At 38.5% G+C, this 23,522-nt stretch overlaps 1 protein-coding gene, 1 long non-coding RNA gene and 1 other non-coding gene across 3 annotated transcripts in view; 2 read left to right on the top strand and 1 right to left on the bottom strand.

The window, feature by feature from the left end:
- Nucleotides 1-23,522, top strand: part of LOC128011376 (uncharacterized) — a 91,071-nt gene that overhangs the window by 5,460 nt on the left and 62,089 nt on the right. The gene's annotated exons all lie outside the window — the stretch shown is intronic.
- LOC128011383 (uncharacterized) lies at nt 13,559-14,364 on the bottom strand. The gene is made up of 2 exons (XR_008182541.1): nt 13,865-14,364; nt 13,559-13,683 (listed from the first exon to the last, which is right to left on the bottom strand). It is a non-coding gene; the product is annotated as an uncharacterized LOC128011383 (long non-coding RNA).
- Nucleotides 22,273-22,460, top strand: LOC128012691 (U2 spliceosomal RNA). The gene has a single exon (XR_008183179.1). It is a non-coding gene; the product is annotated as a U2 spliceosomal RNA (small nuclear RNA).

Genomic DNA, 23,522 nt, shown 5'->3' with positions numbered 1-23,522 from the left:
TGACAGGAACACGTGTCTGTGCAAGGTCCATGAAAATCTCAGATTTGTCACTAAGAAGTTGCATAATTTGAGGCTCATAGATACTTCAGATCTCGAGAGTTTGACTAAAATGATAGCACTTTGACACCTCCAGGAAAATTTTATGTATGATAAGTGCGAGGAATGCAAAGACAAGACTGTTCAGCTCTCCAGATTTGATGGCACAGCAAAGGTTGCATTCACTCAATGGGCCACAGCAGAGAAAGCAAGGGAAGATGCGAGGGAGGGTCCAACCACTGTAAAGATCACAGTGAAGAAAACAATGGAGGACACACAAGACAATCTTGTGGAGTTATTTCACACTCTTCTCCATCAATTCAAAAGACACACATTCAACATAAATCAACAGTACTCCTACTGCAGAGAGTTGAAGAAGAACCTTTCAAAAGAAGAGGCAGTGATCCACATTGACTTCTCTGAAAATTACACACGCAAATACAGCTCAGAGATCCAAGCTGTCCACTTTGGCTCCTCGCACCTACAAGCTACTCTGCACACAGGTGTTTTCTACATAGGTGGTGAAAAAGAGCCCATCTGTTTTAGCACAGTGTCACCCTCCAAACACAAAAGCCCCCCAGCTATTTGGGAACACATGAATCCGGTGCTGAATTATCTACAAGCCACATACCCAGATGTATCTGTTCTACAAGTTCTGAGTGATGGACCTTGTACCCAATACAAACAGAAAGGGAATTTCTTCCTTTTCAGCACAGAGCTCGCAAGACAAGGACTGAAAGGTGGAACATGGAACTTTTTTTGAGGCAAGCCATGGCAAGGGGGCCCTTGACGGTGTTGGGGGAACCTTGAAAAGAACAGCGGACAAGCTTGTGACCAACGGCCGCGACATACCAGATGCCCATGAGCTATATAAGGCACTCACTGAAACCTCTACAATTGTTAAAGGAACACTCCGACTTTTTGGGACTTTAGCTTATTCACAGTATCCCCCAGAGTTAGATAAGTCCATACATACCTTTTTTCATTTCTGTGCGTTCTGTAAGTGTTATTTGACGCACCCACCGTTAGCCTAGCTTAGCACAAAGACTGGATGTAAATGGATACTGTTAGCATAGTAATCCCAATAAGTGACAAAATCATGCAAACATTTTCCTATTTACATGTTGTGATCTGTATAGTCACAGCGTGTACAAATAACAAGACTTTATGAGACAGAGACAATTTTTAATCGCATAAATACTGGAAACTATATTCTCACTAGGCGTAGGAGCACAGCTAACGTTACTTGGGCGGAGTGGCTACTTGGGCGGAGTGATTAGCGCAGCATACGAGACGCGCTCAGTGTTCGAGTGTTCGCTCAGAGTTGGAGTAATAGAGTCAGCAATTACTAGATAGTAAATTTACAGTGTACAATCATGGGTGTTTGCTGTATTGTAAAGAGCTGCGACAATAAACAGGGGAGACCAGCTAATACTATGATGTTTCATAGAATTCCAACCAAAAACACTGACCTGATGAATCGATGGCTACTTTTTCTGGGTATAGTTCCAAACACACCTGTAAACACCATCACAAAGTATTTTGTTTGCTCTGAACATTTTACGGTAGACGACTATTTTGAAAAAATGCAAGTTGCCACAGGGACCATGAAACATGTGCTAAATGATACAGCCATCCCATCGATAATAAAGACAGGACAAATTGGATCACCTGTTGCTGTGGTAAGTGTTCCGTCATGTTTTGAGATGACTAGCATTAGCCATACTGTAACAGTGCCATGCTAATGTAATATAACCTTAGTAGTGACACTATTACGTGAATAGGGGCACCGTGTATCCCCTTTATTGTTATTATTGTGTTGTCATGAACACACTGCTCATGATCATTATAACAAAATCACTTACTTGGTGGACAGCTGACCATTAGGTTCACTCGGCATTGGGGCTGTAACGATATGCGATATGAAATCGAAATCGCCATACGCAGGTCCACGAAACTGTATCGCTATGTGAGAAGGCAGAATCGCGACACACCCCTCCTAGAGTTATCCTTCCTGTCAATATCCAATGCTACCAAATTTTTTAATTACTATAAGTCTTATTTGAAGTTAACATTATAAAATATGTTTGAAGGAGTCGATTAACGTGGATACGCGTTATGAGTCATTTTCTCCTGATAACCCCGAAAAGAACTTAAATTACACTTTCAGTTTTAATCATACAGATAAGAGCAATACATCAATCGAATCTGTAAAGGGTCTACTTTTTTTGGATACAGACATAACAACAAACCTTTGTGCACTTATAAAATAAAGATAACAAACAAGGTGTGCTGTCTGCAGCCTTTGTCTGCGCTGATAGTCATGTACAAACACGTCATTAAAATGAACTGTAACTCAGTGAATACTCAACGAAAAGACATGAGAGAGATATCTATAGAAAGCCTGACATGTCTACTTTTAAACTAAATAAGTGCTGCCGAAAACAAATATTCTGAGATAAAGTAATCCATATGAAAACAACGTGATGTCTGTTTTTCACGTCTCCCTTCATTATATCTAATGTGACCACGCCCCCGTGCCGAACACGCTATTCAGATCCAAACTGAAGCGCGCGGCTTGAATATGCCCACACAGAAGAAAAAGCAGCCAGACTGTTCAAGTTCTTTTTATTTTACTGTTTGCTTCGTGATGAGAGGAATAAAAGATAATACACCCCAAAAAGATGTGATGTGGTTGAGGATTTGAGAAATGGATTTCCTCAGAAAAAAAAAGAATGAAGTCCTCTATAGGGCTTGGGCGTCGTGACATCATTACTTGGCGTGGCCACCACGTTGACAGCCTCCTTTACTGCTACTCGGGCTACTGCGCTGTGTTTAGACATACTCCCTCTCATCCGTGTGTCTTAATTTGATTAATTAAAAATCTATTTCAACCATGGTAAACCGTTGCTGTATTGTGGGGTGTAAATAGCGCAACATATAATCGCCATGGGGAAAATAAAATTAATTAAAGAATGGATTACCTTTACACCACTTTCCTGCTTGGAGGCGCGACGGAGACCATAACATCTGAATATTAATTTATATAGCTTAAGACAACATTGAAAATAAGGGAAATTTCTTGGGTTACTCATCCAAAATACGGGAAATTTCAACATTCATCTTTTTGTTGCTATCCCTCTGTGGACATAAAATTCGAGCTACAAAACTGCTGCATTAACTAACGTTAAGCGATTTGTGAAGCTAGGTCTAACGTGACTTTAGTTACAGATTGGCGTGAAATCGTGCTCTCACAACAACCACGCTATCTTAAAAAGCCCAACATCACGCTAAGGTTGCTTTCAAGTAAGCAAAACGATGCTTTGAAAACAGCTGTTTCGCTGGAAGGGCAAGGAGTAGCAACAGGACAACAACAGAGACTTGACAGGTCCGATTTAAGAGCTAACGGGATATTTTACAGGAAAATACCCATCCATTTGTGAACTGTACATGAGACTTCAATGACTTGTAGCTTCGGAACTATTCTGACATGTAGGCGCTCACAAAACAAACAAGGTAGCAGAAGATATCTATTATGTAAAAGTGCGGCAGCAAGTATCCGTCGGTACTCCACTATTTGTTGGGAATTTCATATGGATCCAAACCGTTAATAGTGCCGCATTTTATCCACATACCGGTCCCTGGCATCCATATTTAGCGTATCCCTATAAATCCCACAACCTTTTCACGATTTTACCATCTTTTCTCTTTCTCCTAACTCTGCTTCTTCTCGTTCGACTTGATGTATGTTTACATTCGCGAGGCTGCCAGCAGGAGCACGAGGCTGCAAGCCCTATTCAGCAGAGATCATAAACATGAGTATGTCTCTTTATATTTATTTATATACTTGTACTAGTTTTCACATAACGTGTAAACATTTTACTAGTTAGACTTTCCAAACTATAATTCCTGACTAAATGTATAATTAAGTGAAATATTATGAAGTTTCAATAACAATATGAAATACTTTATCATTCAAAAGCTTGATGTAAATAATATAAATGTAACAAATAAATGTAACTGTAACAAATGTAACAAAAAATGGTGTTCTTTTAATTTATCCCCCCTAAAAAACCTGAAAAATATTCTCAGCTCTTTTCAACATTAATAATAATTATGATAATAATAAGAATGTAAGGGTTACATTCTTTCTTGTAACCCTTCTCTATCAGTGAAAGATGACTGATAGGCTCATTATGCAGGGCTTTGTCTTCTCAGGTGTAAATCACAATGATATTCATTATAGTTGACGCCTACTCGCATATGACTTTTACCAACAAAAAGTGTCTTTAATTAAACCAATATATTGTTTTCTGTGAGTGAGTAAACAAGATGATTTTCACATAATTTAGAAAGAAAAATTCCGGGAACCATTGTTCTTTTTGCCTTATTCAAGTGTTTTAACATTTTTAGTTTTTCACTAACCATGCATAAAAAATTTTTCCTCAAAAACAATCATGTACATACATGCATTTCACATATTATTACAGCCCAGTTTGTGCTGATTACAGTAAGATTAGACTTTACCCATTTAGATATGTATAAGAAACTGAAAAAAGCACAAATGTCAGGGCATGGCAAAACTTCCCCAGGCCCCAAAAATACCCTTAAATATCTTTTGAATTGTTTTTCAGGCCAGATTCCACCAGTGCCATCCACAATGAAAACCCACCAAGTGGTCACATTTACTCCAGGAGAAATCCTTTACCGGGAAGTTAGTTGCATGTGCTCTACGCAAAACCAGCTAAGATTTCAGTGCTTCACCACACAGCATTTCTCTTTTAACAAAATGGTCCAAAAGGTGCAAAGAGAAGCAATTAGTTGGGATAGTGAAGTTCTCATTGGGAAGTGGTGCGTGCTTAAATATGATAATGACCTTTATCCTGGGATCATCATGGAAACAGACGGAACACATGCCCTTGTAAAGTGTATGCACTGGTATCTCTTCGATGATGTGCTTGAAATCATTCAAGCACCACAGCCTGTGACATCCCGCCACATGGAAATAAAGAGGGATTTGTGAATGCACCTCTCCCTGTCACTGATATGATGCTCTTTTTTTTCAGAGCATCACCAATGTTTTCCATTAAATCTCTAAGTTTAATGTTTCCCTACCCCAGTTGTATAAAGTTTAAAACAAGCATATCATGTAGATAAATGCATTGGGTCTCATTGATGAAACATTCGTAAATATACGAGTAAATATGTGAGTGATTTGCGCATAAGAGAACTTCCCGAAAACTCTTCTCCTGTTTCACAAAAACTTCGTAAACGTCAGATGTGATAGTGAAATGTGTGTGTGTGTTAATGAATTCCAATCAGTCGTAAATGGGACGCGCGTGCATGCTCATTCTCAATTACCATAAATCCCGCCTATTAAATCCGACCGACAACTATATATGAGCATCATATTATAATAATAATAACAATATATTTATTTTGTATAGCGCCTTTAAAAGTAGCTTTCTCAAAGCACTTTACATACAAGCATAACTCCAAATGAATAAACACAATGTAAGTACAAGAAAATAAACGCATAAAATCAAGTTCATGTAAAAGCAATCCTAAAATAAAATGTTTTAAGAAGAGATTTAAAAGTCACTAATGAATTTGCTTCCCTGATGTCGGCCGGGAGAGAATTCCAGAGCTTAGGAGCATAGACAGAGAATGCTCGGTCACCCCACATATGAAGCCGTGTCTTCGGAACAACCAATAGACCACTCTGAGAGGAGCGCAGATTGCGACGTGGTGTGTAGGGGATTAATAAATCAGTCAAATACTCAGGTGCCAGTTTGTGCAGAGATTTATAGGCCAGCATAAGGATTTTAAAATCAATACGGTACCTAACAGGTAGCCAGTGCAGGGACTCCAAGACTGGAGTTATATGGTCCCTGGTCTTGACCCCAGATAGTACTCTAGCAGCTGAATTTTGAAGATATTGCAATTTATCCAGTGATGATTTAGATACCCCAGCTAGAAGACCATTGCAGTAGTCAATGCGCGAAAAGACAAAAGAGTTAATCAACTTCTCAGCTACCGAAAAGGATAACATAGGACGTAGCCGGGCTATATTTCTGAGGTGATAAAACGATGTCTTAACTGTATTCTGGACAAAAGGCTCAAATGACAGTGTGGCGTCAAATATGACACCCAAATTCTTTAATTTGGACTTAAACTCCAGTGCAACGCCATCAACAGACAGAGTAGGAGACCCAACCTTTCGCAGTTGATGTGGAGATCCAAGGAGCATGACTTCTGTTTTTGAGCCGTTTAGAGACAGAAAATTATTGGACATCCAAATCTTTATCTCAGCAATACAGTTAGAAAGATGCCCAACGTTCACTTGCTGACCCGGTCTAGTATGGATATAAATCTGTGTATCATCAGCATAAAAGTGATAGTTAAGGTTTAGAGATTGTAGTAATTGACCAAGTGGAAAGATGTACATACTAAAGAGTAGAGGACCCAAGACTGAACCTTGTGGAACACCCGTATGAACAGAACCAACCTTGGACCTATAACCACCCATAAAAACAAATTGGCTACGGTCAGTGAAATAGGACTTGAACCAGTCAAGAACAGTCTCTGACAAGCCAAATACATGTTCGAGGCAATTAAGTAGTAGGGCATGGTCAATAGTGTCGAAGGCTGAACTGAGATCCAAGAGAATGAGAATGGACGTGGAGCCGGAGTCGGAGGCAATTAGTAAGTCATTAGCGACTTTCACCAACGCAGTCTCAGTGCTGTGTAATTTTCGAAAACCTGATTGATGTTGCTCAAATAGTTTATTTTCAATTAAGTGTTTGTTTAATTGAGCTGCAACCACACCCTCCAAGATTTTAGACAGAAATGATAGATTTGAGATTGATGTGAAAAATCTGTCAAATTATCGCCCAGAGTTTTGCTTTTTTAAAACAGGAGTAACCGCAGCAGTTTTAAGTGCTGCTGGCACCTCTCCTGTTGGCAAAGAGTCATTTATTATAGCAAGAACTGAGGGACATAAAGGACCAAAACAGAATTTAAACAGGCTACCAGGCATGGGATCAAGTATGCAAGTGGTAGCTTTCATACCAGAAACCTGGTTGCAGAGCATCTCAGGTTGTAATAAAGTAAATTTGGATAAAGGAATGCCAGAGAACCTAGGAGTATTAACTGGTAGATTGCAGACTGCAAGGAATGGATATTTGTGCGAATATTGTACATTTTTTCACTGAAAGATTTGAGAAACTCATTACACAGCCCATCAGATAAAGTCATAGAACTGACACCATCTGCTTTAAGCAGACTGTTAATTGTATGAAAGAGCTTCCTGGGATTGCTTTGATTATTATCAATAATGTTTGAGAAATAGGCAGATCTTGCAGTTTCAATGGCTACTCTGTAGTTTGACAAGCAATCTTTCCATGCCTGGTGGAACACATTTAAACCAGAGTGACGCCATTTTCGCTCTAATTTCCGACACACAGCCTTCTGTATACGCAAGTCACCATTATACCAGGGGGCTGACTGTGCAAATGAAACATTACGTGTTTTTATGGGTGCAAAGATGTCCAAGTTGGCTGTAAGGACATTATTGAATGCTAAAATTTTATCCTCAAGAGGAGCAGAAGACATGTCAACTAAAGAAGAGACAATCAAGTTTGCAAAGGTAGCATGATCAATTGATTGCCATTTACGGAAAGAAATAGTTCGTGAAGTCTCTCTACTAGACTGAAATGTCTCAATATTAAAAAAGATAGCTAGATGATCAGAAAGTCCAGCATCCACAACAGAGAGATTAGAAAGAGATGAGTCATTTGCAATAATTTAATCTAACATGTGTCCTTTACAGTGAGTGGGGACATTTACAAACTGAGAAAAATTAAAACAGTCCAAGAGTGATAGAAAATCCTTGGCCAAGAGACAGGCTTTCTAATCTACATGCAAGTTAAAATCACCCAGAATCAAAATTCTCTTAAATCTGACAGACAATATAGAAAGAAGATCAGCAAACTCAGACAGAAAGTCCTTATTCAGTTTAGGAGGTCGGTAGATAGTGACCATGGCAGAATGGAGAGCAGAGTGAGTATCCGACACATTTAAAACAAGACATTCAAAAGTTTTAAAAGGAGGAACGGACACAGGGTGAATCTTGTATTGCAGTTTGTAAAGAACTATAATACCACCACCTCTACCTGTAGTTCGTGAAACGTCAATGAGTCCAAAGCCCGCTGGAGTCAGCTGATTAAAAAGAAAACCATCGTCCTGTTTGTGCCATGTTTCCGTGATGAAAAACAAGTCCAGCTTATTGTCCATGATAAAATCCGCCAGTAATAGAGCTTTGTTGTTCACTGAGCGAGCGTTCAGTAACGCGGCTTTTAAAGGGCTTGTAGACGGCGCATCACAAAACTGCCGCTCATACGGCAGAGCAGAAAAGTTATTAAGATCAACCCCGGAGGATGACAGTCTTGTAGTCCTTCGTCGGCAGTTCAAAACTGGGATGGAAGATGACGAGGAAGAGATGTAGCTTCGTCCTGTGCTCCGATGAATATACCGCTTGGGCCGCAGTAAACCAGCCCTGTCACAGCGGTCGTAGGTGTCCCCCGACAGATAATAATTCCGCTTCAAGGATAAGAGCTGGCGAGAAGTGTACTGTAAGGCCATGTTCATTAAAGCCTCGTCTGCATCAGCTCCCAATAAGCCTATCTGTGAGTCCACAGAGCCGATATAAAGTAACCAGGCCAACACCAAGAAAAACAATTTCCCGACAAACATGAAGAAAGCACGCTGCATCCCAGCGGAGAGAGAGAGAGAGGAGCGGCAGCCAGAACGCGCCAGCGTACCCTACTCACCCGGATCACCAAACACCAAATGAAGGATTTCAACATGTCTTCTCAAAAGCGACTGAAAAAGAAACATTTCTCAGCTGCAGAAATTGAAGTTTTATTATCAGAAGTTCATTAAAAACGCCACATTTTATTTTCAAGCGTACTAGTGGCATATCAGGTCCTAAAAAAGGAAGTTTGGCAGCATATTACAGATCCTATTGCTGGCTCTCAAAAACCGTATGTAATTACTATATATAATATTTTTTTCAAAATGCTGTGTAAATATGTACCCGATTAAGGTGAATTAAAATGCAGCCGTATTAATGAGCAAAACGTTCAGACGTTAAACGCACTATTTACGCGTGGCTGGGAGCATGTGTAGATTTCTTTCATACCAACTAACATTTGGAAAATACGAACATTTTAATGAATCAGAAAATTTACGCCAAAACCACTTTACACGCGATTTACACAAAAATTCGTTCTGCTCGTGTTTCATGAATGAGACCCATTATCCATACCACCCTGTCACAGTGAACCACTCCGTGACATCAGTTACCACCCCGTCACAGGGTCATTTTGTTACAATTGTATGTAAAATAAGTGAAATTTTACAAAAATTAATGTTAAATGATGTTGTTGTTGTTTGAACTAATCAAATTAATGTAACTTTATTTGTATTTTTTAAGTGTATTCATTTTTTCAGTATAAACAATAAGGCCATTGAAATGTCAAATTCATATTTCAAGATAAAAAACTAAGAATAAAAAAATGGATTAACTTATAGACTTTCTATTGATGACTTTCAAAAAAGGGACATTTTACTATTAGGATAACATTTGATATAAAAAATAAATGTATTGTTTCACTACTCTACTGGCATACATATTGTCCGTGATGGGGTGGTACAAGACAGACTCCCTTGCCTGAATGAAAAGGATAATATTATCAAGGATTTTGTGCCTGAGGTGGGAAAATATGTTTTTTGGGGGGATTAACATATCTTTAAAGTTGTAAGAAAAAGAAAAAAAGTTTGTTCTTCATGAAAATTTGGAAAACTGCTACATGGAAATGGCATCCGTTTCATAGAATGACTCAACCGCTTCAGACGCTCAGCGCGTGCGGCAGGGAACTGAACGAATCATTGAAACTGATTCATGAACCAACCCAGGTAGCAAACAGACGTTGGCCCAACGACTGTTGTTGTGTTGGGCCAACGTTGGGTGCTGACGTTGGCCCAACGTAATTTTGTCCGTTGGGCCAACCATATTATTGGATGGCCAGCAGACCTTCTGCCAACCTAAAAATACCTTACCAACCTTCTGCCAACTTAAAAACCACTAAAACAACATTGGGCCAATGATGGGCCAACCATGTCATTGGACAGCCAGCAGACCTAACAAATTAAAAAATATAGCCTATTTTAACCATCTGCCAACTTCATTAACAGTAAATCTGCAAACTTATAAATAAATAGGCTTTACCTACCTTACACTCAAATTTTATGATTGTGACATGGCCTATTCATTGTTGAATTGCATTAAGAGACGGCACAACAGACAAACTGAATTGGTTATTGGTAACAAAATTAAAGAGCCAGACAGATGGGAAATCAAAAATTACCTGTATTACAGTGTATGATGTAGCTGTCCATCAGTGTAAACAATGTGCAAAGTAATTAAACCAAAAAGTACACGATTTATAAAGTTATTGGCTTCTAAAGTAAGTTGTCGACTCTGAATCGCTGAAACGAGTTGTTATAGATTTCAAATCTTTTGCCCATCTCTATGTACGTCACTAGGAACACTTTGCATAATAATCTCCGCCTACCGTCTTGGGAGAAACTGACCTCTGACCTGTCCCCCCCCCACACAGACGCTCTGGTTGGTGTGAGAGCATCATGTCGAGGAGACAGTGTGTTTTTAATTGTAAAGGCAAGTTTGTTTTATTTTCACTGCCAAAGAATGAAGATCAGAAGAACCAATGGCTAAAATTCATTTTTACCACAATACCAGAGCAGTACAACAAATCCTTGTTGTGTTCACAACATTTCACTGATGACTGCTTTTCTAATCTCGGTGAGTACAGCGGGATTTTCAAAGCGTTTGGCCATAAAAGAGGGTTCATTACCAACTTTATTTAGACCAACGAGCATCTCCGAATCACAACGCGAAGTATGATTATGAAGTTATGTGTTTGTTTTCTCCCGAGCGTCTTATCAGTATGTGTGCTGTCTGCAGCCTGTCTGCGCTGATCTTCATGTACAAACACGTCATTAAAATGAAGTGTAACTCTGTGAATACTCAACGAAGAGACATGTGAGATATATATAGAAAGCTTGACATGTCTACTTTAAAACTAAACAAGTGCTGCTAACAGATATTCTGTGATAAAGTAAACCATATGATAACAACGCGATGTCTGTTGTTCATGTCTCCCTTCGTTATATCTAATGTGACCACGCCCCCACGCTGAACGCTCTATTCAGATTCAAACTGAAGCGCACGGCTTGAATACACACACACAGAAGAAAAAGCAGTGAGACTGTTCAAGTTTTTTCTTTTACTGTTTGCTTCGCGTTGAGAGGAATAAGACATAATTCACCCCAAACAGATGCTAACGCTTAGTTTACCGTGGAGGTGTGTGCGGAACAACCAATCAAACCTGACTATGTTAGTTGACCAATCAGAACACAGTATGCTACCGAAAGGTGGGGTTTAAGGAAACTGAATCTTTTGAACAGCTTCATGCGAACCGTTTGGGGATCTCTGAGAATTTAAGTAATTTTAAAATGATATTTTGACAAAATGACAATGTTTTTTAACCTTGGGTGGATTTAAACCTAATGTACAGGACTTATAAACAGTGATAGGAAGCTTAGAATTTTCATCTTACTGGCTCTTTAACTTGTTGCAGTTTAATGAGAAAATGTGCAGACTCTCTTCCGTATTCTGCAGAGTTTTTTGAAGCAAATTAGAGATTGTGTGTGACTCTGATTATTTAGACGGAGCGGAGGAGAAGTAGCAGCATACTCCTGTAAAAATTTTTTAATGTTTGAATGTTTTTTTAAAACATATCACCTATAACAACTTTTGCTAGCAAGAGTGTAGAAAATGGGCTCTTCTGTCCTTTCCCTTGCCAATTAAAATTGTTGGCGAACTCATTGGTTATTATTTCCCTCATGATTCTGTGGACAATGTCTTTGGCAGATGTTCCACCCAAGCTGGTAAGATATCTTGTCTATGAAAAAAAAATCATGTGTTAAGCAGCAGTAAATCTAGATCTCTCTCTACGTATGTTAGTATTCTTTTAAGTGAAGTAACAGAACATCATTAGAATTTACTAAAAAACGTTGTGTGTCTCTGTTTGACAGCCTATCCTCCAGATCTATTATGCCTGTCATGCTCCTTAATGGAAACTGAAACTCCTCATTTACAACTTCAGCTGCATTCTCTCTTCACATAATGGCCTGAAGGAGGAGCGTATTCTGTCTGACTTGACCCTTTATCTCTTCCAGCATCTGGTGGAGCCGGAGTTCTCTTTCTGAATCAGACAAACATACGATGCAACATTATAACTACACAGAATTGAACATATAAAGAGAGAGTCTGCATCTCTTCTTTAGTTGTCTATCATAACATAACTTTTTCAGCCTTTTGTAGAATCTATCCCAGCTTTTTTTTTTTTTTTGATGTATTGCTGGCATTAAATTCAAAATGTGCTTACAATTCCCATAAAATAGTAAAATTTGACATTTTCAACATTTGATATGTTGTCTATGTGTTTTTTTTTTCAGCTAAATATGATTTTACAAGATTTGGAATTTTGTTTTTATTTTGCATTTTACATAATGTCCCCAGTTGAAATATTTTAACTAAGCTTTAATTAACATTTATATAAACACTTATATTGAAAGAGACTTTTTACTTTTAAAAACCACTTGTAAGACACAGTTAACAAATGCAGTGAGCAGATGAAACGACAGAACAACAAAGATATATAGTGCCCCCTATTGGCAACAGGAAGTGTCATATTTTACGCTGCGACAAACTACTCCTAGAAATTTTTTGACATTAATGTCTTTTTTGTGGTCAGTCTATCTTGAGTTTTTGTTAAAGGTCGTGTCCATGGCGCCATGACAAAATTGATGTCTCGCCATAGGAAGAGAAGTTGTTGTAACTCAGGCACAAAATATTAGATCTTCCCCAAACTTCAAATGTTCGATAAGAGTCTTGGCCTGAACACATCTGAAGGAAAATATTCCACTATAATGATAGCGCCACCTGCTGGCAAAAAGAAGATTGGCACATATAAATGACTGACATATCCCACTTATATTTACGACTTTAAATGCATATTTCTCACCGTTCGCTTTTTTTACTAAAGCCGCTTGCTGGCGGTGAGCCCGGGTGCGAGGGCCCGATCATCGCTGCTTGCAGCTTTAATTTTTATTGTGGTTGTAAATCAAAGCTCATTGACATTAAGGCTAATTTTTAAAAGCAGGGCTTAAAAGATTTATCATTTGAAAATAGTACAACTTAGCCAGGCGAAGTTGGTTTTATTCTCATTTTTGGTTACATACATTTTATTTTGTTCCTTGAACAGTTTCTAATCCATGTTAGAGACTAAAAAGGAAATTACTAATGTAACCGGCCTGTCTATGGCACGGTTTCGATCTGCGTTGTGTTATAAATGAAGACACGGATCACAGGAACTGCTGCTGATGGAGGGTTTATTGAAATGGAGCATGCAGGTGCTGGATGGAGCAGAGAGAGTACAACAATGAGAAAGGTTTTCGTTCTGTGATTTTTCCACCTCTCCTCAGCGTGCTCAGCGCGGTCTCAGTGAAAATCACAATGATAACATCAAAAATACAGTGCCAGATAAATCGTTACAGACATTTATCCAGATATGATATAATCTTCTGCAGCAAATTTTTAAATCAAACATGAATTAGAATTGATGAATTGAACAAAGTGATACAAAAATTAATTGAAGATCAAATGAACAATTATCTATACCTGGATGGAGCAGAGAGAGTACAACAATGAGAAAGGTTTTCGTTCTGTGATTTTTCCACCTGGACAGATACAACACCAGTTAATTGATTCACTAAAATCACTGTGTCCTACTGACGCACATACATACTCAAACCGCTGTACTCAATGATAAACCATTAGATGTCATCCATCCACACATAAAACAATTTTCAGTACGTTTGTAACACTCTTAACAATAATATTTTAGCATATTAAGTACTTATTAACAATTCTGGTAACTTTTACAACTTTATATTGGCGGAGCACCGCTAACTGCTTACCTCTCCTCAGCGTGCTCAGCGCGGTCTGAGGACGCAGCGCGGGCTGAACAGATATGACGTCACAACGTAAAATCAATATAAAACTCTTTTCCCAAAAATGACTCAAATAAAGGACAAACCTAAATTATCACATTTTCGTGAACGGCAAATACAAAATAAATACATGAAAATTGAAAGGAGGGATCATTAGTGAAATACATTAATATACATTGTGAGTGCACACCCTTATTAACATCCGTCACACTAAAAACTCCTATTGTAAAAGGTTTGGAATAATTCTACGTACCATCTTGTCTTGGTTCAGGGACTGTCACAGCAGATGCTGATGGTGCAAATGGTGGTATGGCTGGCAATTTCAGTCTTTTGGCTCCATTACTGCAGAAGTTTTTTTTTTTTTTGGTCTTTCCATTGTCTCTGCATATGGAACAGTAAGATACAGAATCCGTACAATGTATAATACATTGCCAAACAAAAAAGGAATCTGTGGTGACCAGCTATGTTGGGATATTATGCAATGACCACTGTATGTTTTCGTCTGTACCTGTGTGGAGCCAGCTTGTTGAGGCCTGCACTGGAGGTCTTCCTGAGGCTGTATTAGATGTAAATCCATTTACATATTTTGATGATGGTCTGTTGGACACATTAAGAGTAATCAATTTTTTAAGAGCGCAGTGCATAGAAGCAGTAGGCTATAAAAGGAGAACAGAGAACAGAGGAAACATACACTCTTTTCCGTACACTGTTCTCATCTGTAGACTCCAAACTGTTGCCTTTACAAAACTTCAACAGCTTTATTCTGGCTTTTTCATAGGAATCTAAACATAGGAACAAACAACATCACTAAGCCTATTATCTGAACATTTGAAAATAATTGCTTGGCATAACTCACAAGGAGCATCTTTTAAATTTTGAATAGTTATTTCTCTATATTTCTCAGTAATAATTAATAATTAATTCCTTAAAGACTTACGATACTCAGCCACCCATTCAATTATATATTCGTTCCATTGTTCATCAGGAGTTTCATTTTTTTCAACAGCTTTTCTACATTTTGTACCATTATATGGGGGCCAAAAGGAAATTATTTTGTCGATGCTCAGCCAGTCACTTGGTATCACCTCTGTCTCATTCTTTTCAGTAAAAACAACTATAGAATACATCTATAAAAAAACAAAAACAACAAAAAAAATACATACATATATATATACATACATATATATATATATATATACATATATATATACATACATATATATATATATATATATATATATATATATATATATATATATATATATATATATATATATATCTAGTGTTACAAACTATATACATTTATTGAAGCTCTATTACTTACCCAGTGGAAATCTATCTAAACCAAAATATCCTTATACTGATAAAACATCCTTATACCTTAAAACCATCCTTATACTGTAAAAGAAGGACTTTTGAAACAGTCTGTGTAGGAACAATAGTCAATGACTGCCCGGGTTGTTTCACAAAGGATATATCAAGAATTTATGAATCAACAGGATAGGTGAAAAAAGATGACTTGTTTTGGAATTTAAGACAGACTAGATGCGATGCTTCCTTGTCTTTTCAAATGTTTTTCACTATATAAATATCTCCCTTGAACAGAATATAGTTGTCTCCCTCTGATAAACTAATTCAAGTTCCACCATTTACATATTTCTTATACTGTGTAAACTGCTGAGATGTCACATTGAATGGAAAAGGCCCATTCTTATGTTCCTGGTAAAAACCATCCTTGCACACCCTTATTTTAGCTCTGACACTTGCTTTTTCTGACAATCTCCTGATGATCTGTTGAAGGGGCTGGGTAGGGGTCCTTATCATTTTTTTTAATGTGTAGAGGAAGTTCTCAAATGGGAAAGCTGCGACATTATGCAGCACACCAAACTGCCTTGCATCATTGGCAAGATGTATCAGCCCGTGTATGTTATACACAACGTAATTACCATAAACAGACTGAAAATGCTCGACAAAGGTGATCAGTAACTTTTCAGCAAAATCACAGCACTGGAGAAACAGTGAGGGGCAGCATAATATTCGAATGGCTACATGCAGAAGCATAAAATTGTGGTATAGATCATTCGGCAGATGGTCTTTCAGTGCTACTGGACCAGTGTACAGGAGAAAAGTTCTGAACTCTGTTGCTTTCCACCTATCTACCTCAACAAGGGATCTCCCTTTCCGTGCAAACTCTCTGGGGAGTCTCATGGCAAAGGACATCAGCACTGCAGAAATTTGGCCTATCTGATGAGCACCTAAACGAGATGGAAGTGGTCCCCTCATCCAAAACCCTATCAACTTTCTCACAACCCCAAGAAAAACCAGGTGCATAACATCTAATGGAAATTGGGAGACCATACCAATTCCAACCCTTGTCAACACACTGGTCCCTTTATGGTGAAACTCATCGTCTTTATTAACCGAGTTAATGGATGAAACATCGCTCTCTTCATCAGAAATAGCATCCTCCGACTCATCACTATCACGGCGAGTAGACAGTTCAATAACTTCTTCAAGTAAGAAATGTGTTTTTCTAGTTCTCTTTGCCATTTTTCACCTTTTACCTTCTTTCACACGCAAACTCAATCAATGCTATCTTTATGCATGGGCGCATGAGATTCTGTGGTGATTGCGCATAATCTTCATGCATGACCAGATGATTCCTCCCATTGAAGCTGCATATTATTCTTCACAGAAATTCAGAGTTTTATTCCAGTTTATGTTTGTTTATTTGGCTGTTGGTGGTCTGACAAAGACACAGATTGTACCCACTGTGTTGATTGTATCATAAAATGGTTTACAACGTTCGAATCACGAGAATCTCAGCTTTCCAGAGATATGTAACATGTTTTTTTTTTCAGTTTTGTTGTTCATAAATTTTTACCTCAATCATAACTATATCCCGTGAACGTGCCGTAGAACGTAGGACCAGTAACAGGTTAAAAGATAGAACTTTTTACGAAGTACTTCAAAGGTTGATAGCCGGTTGGAAAAACCTGAGGGGTCTGTTTGATTCACAAGCTGATGATGGGAGGGAGTGAAGGAGAGAGTTTCTCTCTTTTGCCGTTGCTGGGGATTGCAAAAGCAGAGCGCAAACGTGCTCATGTCCGCAAATGGTCAGAGGAGTTGCAAACCTTGTGGTCGGAGGGAGCATTGAGTACTGCCGAAGGGTGGAACAGAGCCAGTTTTCTACAGGGAGTCATAAAAGACTTTTACTGGGGGGAGGCTAAAACCTTCCTGTTGTGGTCAAGAACCCAGAAAGGTCTATTGGATGAGAAAGCAACTAGTTATTTCTTTTCCACAGTACGGAGACAGCAGCAGCACAGCTGTATTGAGGGCCTACAAGGAAGGGAGGGAGTAGAATACTCTGTAGAGAGAATGTTGCAGATATTTGCTGGTTTCTACAGGGGGGTTTTCGGCAGTAGGGGTTCTTTAAATCTTAATATCATATGTTCCCGATATGACTTCGGAACGACTACCTGGAACACAGAGCTCCAATCTTGCTTTAAGCTCTCAGGTCTCCACTTACACATTAGCACTCCGTCGTCAATAAAGTACGCGATTGTATGGTCAGCTATCTCAGCTTTGTCAACCGCAACAGAAAAACATGACTTCAAAGTATCATCAGCATTTTGTGCTTCCATCAACTGTCTCTTGTCAAATGGGAAATCGAATTTAGGTTCCAGCTTTAAATTTTGTATAGGCCTACAAGCTTCCACATTTATGTCTTCAGTGACACCAACATTTCAATTCATGAATGAATCCGAGAGACCAATCTCATTGTCAAATTTACGCGCCTGTGCACGAGTAACAACACATGAATTAAATACACTTGGAAATTTTTGAATTAACACATCATTCTGAGGTACACTAGGGACTTCAGTAACTTCAGGAAGACAAACAACTTTACTTACAGCCAAATAATTTCCAATAATTAGAGCTATACCCCTTACTGGTAGCTCATTACGTACAGCCATTTTAACTGAACCAGTCACAATGTCTGAACGCAAGTAAACAGTAAGCAAAGGAACTCTTACAACCCCAAGTTCTATTCCTTGAGCTAAAACTTCTGAGTTACAACTAGACTGTTCTGAAATTGGGAGTACATCTGCCAAGATGAAGGTTTGTGCAGCACCAGTATCTCGAAGAATACGTACTGTCCTAGAATTTGAATCTGATTCAGACAATGACACTACACCTTCACAAATAAAAGGTTCAAAGGTAGGATCAATAGAGGGTAATGAGTCAGGAGAATGAGCGCATATAAAAGCTACAGACTTTGATGCATTCTGAGCCTTCCTCTGGCGTTTCCGCTGTAATGCAGGACAAACAGCAATCAAATGTCCTTTTTCATGGCAATAAAAACATTCTCTTGACATCAATGATAAATCATTTGTGTGATTATCTAGGGACACAGCATCTGCACTCTTAGAACTATAGTTGCCATTCACAACAGTGCGAAGTGACGAACGTGGGGACTGAAAAGCAACCTTGTGCGTAAGCACAAATTCATCCGCAAAAACCGAAGCTTCAGTTAAAGATGAAACTTTTTGTTCGTTAAAAATAAACTACCACTTTTTCTGAAACACAGTTTTTGAACTCTTCCATCAAAATTAATTCCTTTTAACCCTCTGGAGACTAAGGGTATTTTTGGGGCCTGGAGAAGTTTTGTCATGCCCTGACATTTGTGCTTTTTTCAGTTTCTTATAAATATCTAAATGGGTAAAGTCTAATATCACTGTAATCAGCACAAACTGGGCTATAATAATATGTGAAAAGTATGTATTTACATGATTGTGTTTTTGAGAAAAAAAAAAATATTATGCGTGGTTAGTGAAAAACTAAAAATGTTAAAACACTTGAAAAAGGCCATAAAACACATAAAGAACAATTATTATTATCATTATTATTAATGTTGAAAAGAGCTGAGAATTCTGGGTTTTTAGGGTGAATAAATTGAAAGAAAATCATTGTTTTTACATTTGTTACAGTTATCTATTTGTTACATTTATATTATTTAAATCAAGCTTTTGAATGGTATAGTATTGTATATTGTTATTGAAACTTCATAATGTTTCATTTGATTATACATTTAGTCAGGAATTATAGTTTGGAAAAAGTCTTTGGAAAAAGTCTAACTAGTAAAATGTTTATACGTTATCTGAAAACTAGTACAAGTATATAAATAAATAAAAAGAGACTTACTCATGTTTATGATCTCTGCTGAATAAAGTGCTTCATTCTTTTTTTTCTGAGGAAATCCATTTCTCAAATCCTCAACCACATCACATCTTTTTGGGGTGATTTATAAGTCCTCTCATCGCGAAGCAAACAGTAAAATAAAAAAACTTGAACAGTCTGGCTGCTTTTTCTTCTGTGTGGGCGTATTCAAGCCGTGCTTCAGTTTGAATCTGAATAGCGTGTTAAGTGCGGGGGCGTGGTCACATTAGATATAATGAAGGGAGACGTGAAAAACAGACATCGCATTGTTTTCATATGGCTTACTTTATCACAGAATATCTGTTTTCGGCGGCACTTGTTTAGTTTAAAAAAAGACATCTCTCTCATGTCTTTTCGTTGAGGATTCACTGAGTTACAGTTCATTTTAATGACGTGTTTGTAAATGAAGATCAGAGCAGACAAAGGCTGCAGACAGTACACCTTGTTTGTTATCTTTATTTTATAAGTGCACAAAGGTTTGTTGTTATGTCTGTATCCAAAAAACGTAGACCCTTTACAGATTCGATTGATGTATTGCTCCTATCTGTACGATTAAAACTGAAAGTGTAATTTAAGTTCTTTTCGGGGTTATCAGGAGAAAACGCATATATGCATGCGTTAATCGACTCAAAAGGGTTAAACAATGGGTTTGATTACAGCAATGAAATTCAAGAATTTAAAAAATGTTGGCCTTTGCCAGTCTTCAGAGCAAAGGGGTCATTTTAAGTAGTAAAGAGAGAGAACTAGAAAAGAGAGTGAAAAGTGTAGAAATATTTTTTAAAAGATTATAATAAGGGGAGGGACTATAAATAGCTTATAAGATGGTGGGAGGGAAGTGACAACAACGGAAGAGATTTTAAAATAGGGTGGAAAGTTTTTATGAAGAATTATACCATTTTACAGAAGTACACAATGATACCTTAGAAGTAGTTTTAAATTTTATAGTCAAAAGAGTGTCAGAAGTCAAAATGAGCTTTTAGCCCAAGATTTTACTGTTTTAGAATTCCAAAAAGCAATCAAAGGCTTTAAGAGGGGGAAGTCCCCTGGAACTGATGGACTCCCCCTGGAGATTTTTCTTACATTTTGGGACATTTTAGCTCAAGAACTTTTTAACTATTTTGAAAGACTTTGAGACCCTTGATTGACTCCCAGAGATTTTTAGAATAGTTTCTTTGCTTTGCTTCATAAAAAGGTGACTGGACTGAGACCAATAACACTTTTAAGCTTTGAATGTAAGCTTTTTAGCTAAATTTTAGCGACACGAATGTTGACTGTTTTAGATGATTCACCCAGATCAAGCTTGTGCTGTGCCAGGAAGAAAGATAACAGACAGCCTAGTGCTGATTAGAGACGCCATCTGTTACACGAGAGACAGAAATGTTTGGATAGTAGTCCTAAATTTAGACATTTGACCAAGTCTCGAACCAGTACCTCTTTCTGGTACTGCAAAAAATGGGGTTTTCAGAGAGGTTTATAGCTTTGGTGGAACTGCTGTACAAGGGCCTAGTCAGCAAAATTCTAGTAAATGGGCATCTATCCAAGGCAGTAAATATCTGCAGTGGTGTTCATCAGGGGTGTCCTTTATCTCCTTTTCTGTAAGTGGCTTGAGAAGGGACAAATGAATCAAAGGTCTAAACATTCCTGGGACAGGTGGACTAACAGCTACTTGTGTCTTATTTATGGATGATGTAACCCTTTTAGCTACGGACATTTATCTATACTCTTGCTATGGATTTGACTCACTGGTACGGTCGGGCCTCTGGCACTAAGCTCAACAGAAGCAAGTCCGAGTCACAGCTCTTTGGGCCGTGGGAGGGTATGAACATAGGTGGACTCCCAGACCTCCACCTGTTTTTAGGCAGCCACTTCACCGCCCTCCAAATAAAGTATGCTGTGACCCCATCCAAAGATAACAAGACGTCAGCCCTGACACAACTTTCGATGTGGTCTTACTTAAGGACTCTAAAGATTTCACCAGTGGATTTGAAAACACCAATGTCTTTTAACCTGACTAAAGAATATAGTTTTTAAAGAAATACCTTTTATAATAATCCAGATGTCACCATTTTAACTAACCACAAGCATCTTGTCTCTCTTGTGCAGGACCGGGTACAAGTAAGTCTAGTTCCAGGCCTCACACTAGGTGAGGCCAAACAAGTTTGGAGGAACGCTGCTCACCCCGCTCTCCAGAACAGGCCCATCTTATAAGCCACAATCCATTATCATGGATGGTGGCTCATAAGATCCTCCCAGTCAGGGCGGATATACACTCCAGAGGCATGGCCAAAAACCCTGTTTGTCCACAACCTGGGTGCAACTCCCCAGAGACTGTCTACCATCTGCTCTGGGAGTGTGACGCTGAGAGGGACCTGTGGGCCAAGACTCACAGCCTGTATTTCCCACGCTTACCAGTGGGTGGGGCCCAGTTACGGTACCAGCTCGTCATCCTTGGGGTGGGCCAGGGGTTGTAGGACTTGACAGTACACAAATTCACCTCACTCTGAGCCCATAAAGTGACATCTCATGTGCCTGTTCAGGAAAGTTGGGTCAAAAATTAATTAAGGACTCACCCTGGTTTTGCACAACAGATGGCTATTAAAGGCTATTAATTGGTGTTTTTTATGGTGTTTTATCAAATGTAATTGGATATTATTGCACAAAAGAAGATGCTTGTTTGATTTTAAATTTGTGTTTTTTACTTTTGAAGTGTTTAAAAACAAGTTATATATATAATGGTTTAAATGTCTACTTTTTAACAAAGATTTTATTTTATTTTAAAACCATGTGTAAGTATTCTATGTATTCTTTTTTTGTTTAAAAAAACTAATTGAAAACAAATGTGTGTGCAAAAGTACAAAATTTAAATGGTGAAAACATTGTCAAAAGAAAAATGTGTTTTATCATTTCAATATCTGATACGTCCCCCACCCGGGGACTATATATTTAATGGATTTTTGGATCACGGAGCTGAAGCCTGGGGCTTGCTCCATCCACTCCGAGCATTGGCCTGAAATTGCAGTGTCTCCGGGAAAGGTGTGGTTCTCCTTTTTGGGGATTGCCACTTATTGTGACGAATAGCAGAGCAAGTAATGAGGTCTTCCCTTGCAGATGCCATGGTTACCGATTATTGCGAACTCTACTCTGATGCATTGTATGTGTTGTACTTGTGTGAAACTTCACTTACGCTCTTGAAAAATCATCCCCTGGTTGGTGAATTAGTTCAAATTTATCACCGACCTCACTTTGCAAGTCGATTGGACTGACTGTTGCTGTTTTCATGTTTGTTTGGTTGTTCTTTTTCCATTTCATTTTTTTCTGTTTACAGTTCCACCCAATTGGCCAGTTGCAGCTCACTTTTTTCAGCTGAGCGCAGATTGATGCCTGTTTCACACATACTCCGTCTGCAGTGCGTATGCATTGTGTATTTTTTTACGCACCCATGTTAATGGATTCCAGCGTTCACACTGCACAGGGTTGCTGTCCATCAGTGCATTCCAGGAGTGGTGCGTCTGCAGCAGTGCAGCGATCATTTACGTACCAAGTCTATTTTTGCTGTGCTGCACGCGCTGAATTAAAGTGACCGTGCATTGTTCGCGGTAAAAATGAACATGGATTGACAAGGAAATGCAGTAATTTCACAATAAATGTATACTAATTAAAGTCTTCTGTGTTTCACACTTAACACATGGGTTTTTGGCTAGGTTTAAAACAAGAAAAGAAAGCAGGAAAACAAAGTTTTACATGATTTGAAATCAAAATAATGAAACAAATGTTGTGTTTGTGGCCTAAACAGTCGCGGATCAGTAGCGGACTGCAAACGTGTCCTGTGTGAAAACAAAATGAGTCCGTACTGCTTCTGAACCACATACGTGACGCACACGGACTGTTTACGCACTGCGGACGGAGCATGTTTTAAACAGGCTTGAGCCTGTTCACAGGTGTGCCGATCTGAGTTAAGTGATCTCATTCCTTTCTGAAGTTATAGCCATTTTAGCAACCTCAAATACACCACCTTCGAATGTTTTGAGGTCCCCTCACCAAGATGAAAGGAAATTTCCACTTTTTTGGATTGTAACGTTCTAATGCAGTCTGTTGAAACTCTGACT

Source organism: Carassius gibelio, chromosome B23 (genome assembly GCF_023724105.1).
Source record: "Carassius gibelio isolate Cgi1373 ecotype wild population from Czech Republic chromosome B23, carGib1.2-hapl.c, whole genome shotgun sequence".
Lineage (NCBI taxonomy): Eukaryota > Metazoa > Chordata > Actinopteri > Cypriniformes > Cyprinidae > Carassius > Carassius gibelio.
The sequence above is the reverse complement of the archived record's forward strand: the minus strand, read 5'-3'. Positions and strand labels throughout refer to the sequence as shown.